This window comes from Rattus norvegicus, chromosome 5, assembly GCF_036323735.1.
Source record: "Rattus norvegicus strain BN/NHsdMcwi chromosome 5, GRCr8, whole genome shotgun sequence".
Classification (NCBI taxonomy): domain Eukaryota; kingdom Metazoa; phylum Chordata; class Mammalia; order Rodentia; family Muridae; genus Rattus; species Rattus norvegicus.
This window is the reverse complement of record NC_086023.1, coordinates 152,268,631-152,272,037: the sequence shown is the minus strand read 5'-3', so window position 1 is coordinate 152,272,037 and position 3,407 is coordinate 152,268,631. Positions and strand designations below refer to the sequence as shown.

General features: G+C 48.2%; 1 pseudogene; it reads left to right on the top strand.

The window, feature by feature from the left end:
- Nucleotides 1–210: 210 nt before the first annotated feature.
- Ppia-ps9 (peptidylprolyl isomerase A, pseudogene 9) lies at nucleotides 211–938 on the top strand (annotated as a pseudogene).
- The last annotated feature ends 2,469 nt before the right edge of the window (nucleotides 939–3,407 follow it).

Below are 3,407 nucleotides of genomic sequence, written 5' to 3'. Positions count from 1 at the left end.
TAAATAAATAAATCTTAAAAAATAAAAAAGCTATTCATCAGCCAGGCGTGGCGGCTTTTATCCCAGCACTCAGGAGGCAGAGGCAGGTGGATCTCTGAGTTCGAGGCCAGCCTTGTCTATAGAGTGAGTTCCAGGACAGCCAGGGCTGCACAGAGAAACCCTGTCTCAAAAAACAAAACAAGGCTTTGCAGACGCCGCTGTCGCTTTTCGCCGCTTGCTGCAGACATGGTCAACCCCACCGTGTTCTTCAAGATCATGGCCGATGGCGAGCCCTTGGGCCGAGTCTCCTTCGAGCTGTTTGCAGACAAAGTTTCCAAAGACAGCAGAAAACTTTCGTGCTCTGAGCACTGGGGAGAAAGGATTTGGCTATAAGGGCTCCTCCTTTCACAGAATTATTCCAGGGTTCATGTGCCAGAGTGGTGACTTCACACGCCATAATGGCACTGGTGGCAAGTCCATCTACGGAGAGAAATTTGAGGATGAGAACTTCATCCTGAAGCATACAGGTCCTGGCACCTTGTCCATGGCAAATGCTGGACCAAACACAAATGGTTCCCAGGTTTTTATCTGCACTGCCAAGACTGAGTGGCTGGATGGCAGGCATGTGGTCTTTAGGAAGGTAAAAGAAGGCATGAACATTGTGGAAGCCGTGGAGCGTTTTGGGTCCAGGAATGGCAAGACCAGCAAGAAAATCACCATTTCCGACTGTGGACAACGCTAATTTCTTTGACTTGCGGGCATTTTACCCATCAAACCATTCCTTCTGTAGCTCAGGAGAGCGCCCCACCCCATCTGCTTGCAATACCCTGTAATCTCTGCTCTCACTGAAGTTCTTTGGGTTCCATATTTTCCTCATTCCCCTTCAAGTCTACCAGGATTGCAAAATTAAGTTTATGATTATGAATAAAGACTAAATAAGAAAAAAAAACAAAACAAAACAGGGGTTGGAGAGTTAGCTCAGTGGTAGAGTGCTTGCCTAGCAAGCGCAAGGCCCTGGGTTCGGTCCCCATCTCTGAAAAATAGAAAAGAAAAACAAAACAAAACAAAAACAGCCAAAAAAAAAAATCAGAACAACAACAAGCCTACCTTCTACTAACCCGAAAGCCGAGTACACGTTAGGCAGCATCTGAGACCTGTAACAGGGTTTTTTTGTGAGCTTTGTGACAACCTGCCTACCTGTTTGCTTGGTGAATGTCTTGATTAATGACCTCCTTTGTTTTGCAACTTCATGTCTGGGCTCCCACAGTGGGTATTATCCTGGGCCACAGCCACTCACATTTGACTCAACATAAACTGTCTCGTCCCTTTGGGCCAGCACTCCACACCTGCGCGGTACGTGTTTTTCTTTCAGAGTGGGGTGCTCAGTGTTATCCACAAGAGTGCTCCAGCCACTAGCCTCGCCACCAGGAAGCAGCTGGAGACCGCTCACTGCACACCCCGGGCACACCATGTGCTTTCTCGGAAACCTCCAGGGATGGAGGACCCTCCGAGGGGCCCTGCCCTCTGTCTAGCAGAGAGCGGGAAGAAAGAATGGCCCTGCCCCACGGCATGAGAGGGAGACCTGTGGACACTTCTCAGATCTCTCCTGGGGCTGTTTATGCCATCTCTTGGCTCACTGTACGGTGAGGCTGGTGAATCTTAGCAGGACAGCCACCTGCCAGGCACGGCTGTGGTGAACACCGTGCTGACTCCAGAGCTAAAGCTTGCTGTCCCCCTCCACCGATCACAAGCCTGAGGGTACATGGGGGATGAAGTGGGTAACCCTAAGGGGGGCAGGGCCCCAGCAGCACTGGGAAAGGTTTCCCAGGGGTGGTCATTTTTGATCAGGCCTTGAAGGAAGAATAGTTTTGTTTGCCAGTTGAAGGACAAAGTCAGAGAAGGCCCTGCAGGTCGGAGAAATAGAACAGGGAAACTGAGAAAACATAGAAAGTGGGGGTGGGGTAAGGTGGGGAGGAGGTGGGCAGTGCAGAGCCACTCAACTGCAGCTTGTGGTTTTCAAAACCAAAAGAGAAAAAGAGTATGGGATTTGAATGAGAAGTTTCTGGAAAACCAGGCTAAAAGACTTGGTATTTATCCTGTCAGGTCCAGTCTGCCGCCCCTGCTAAGAAAGCCACCCTGATACAGAGCCATAAACTCACTTAAAACATTGTCAGGGCAGGAGGACAGGTTCTGTTAGTAAGGTGGTTGCCATGCAAGTGTGAGGTCCTGGGTTCAATCCCCAGCACCATATAAAGTGTCAGGCGTGGCAGTTCTTACCTGTCGCTCCAGTCCTGGTGAGACAGAAGCTGGAAGCAGCCCGGAGCTCCCTGGCCAGCCAGTCTAGCCAGATCAGTGAACTCCAGGCTCAGGGAGAGAATCTGTCTTAAATAGTAAGGTGGAGGCCTGAAGAGATGGCTTATGGAGTAAAGGGACTTGCAGCCAAGCTCAAAGATCTGAGTTCAAACCCCGGACACACGTTAGGAGGAGAGAGCCAACTCCTCCATACACACACCTATCTCCACACATAAAAATAATCAATTAGGGGTTGGGGATTTAGCTCAGTGGTAGAGCGCTTGCCTAGGAAGCGCAAGGCCCTGGGTTCGGTCCCCAGCTCCGAAAAAAAGAACAAAAAAAAATAATAATCAATTAATTAATTGATAACATTTTTGAGAAATTGACGAAGATTGCTGACATCAACCATATGAACACCACCAAGACAAGAAAGGTTTTGTTTGGTTTTTTTTGGTGGCCATTTTTCCTGTAACGTGAATGTGGAGTTCTTAAACTCTGTAACTATAACACTGTGTTGCAGTGGCCTGGGGACTTTGCAAATGTGGAGAGTTCCTAGAAATCAAAATGTATATTTAGATAGAGAGCAAGCAAGGTCTCGGAGGCCCCTCAGTCCCTGCTGCCCCACAGCCATCTGCTGGGTTGGGTGGTGCACACCTCTCATACTAGTACTACGAAGGCAGAGGCAGGAGGATCTCTGTGAGTTCAAGGCTAGCCTGGTCTACATAGAGAGTTCCAGGACAACCAGTGTTACATCAAGAGACCCACTTTTTTTTTTTTTTTTTTTTTTTTCCCGGAGCTGGGGACTGAACCCAGGGCCTTGCACTTGCTAGGCAAGCGCTCTACCACTGAGCTAAATCCCCAGCCCCTAAGAGACCCACTTTTAAACCAAAGCCAAAACCAACCAAACAAAAAAGAATCAAAAACAAGAAAGAAAGAAAGAAAGAAAGAAAGAAAGAAAGAAAGAGAGAGAGAAAGAGAGAGAGAAAGCAAGCAAGCTTCTAGTCCATCATAGATGGATTTTTTAAGCATTATTATCTGTGCATTGCCCGTATCTGTGTCTGCATGAGAACATCAGATCTCGGAGTTTTAGGCAGTTGTCAATCGCCATGTGGATGCTGGAATTTGAACTTGGGTCC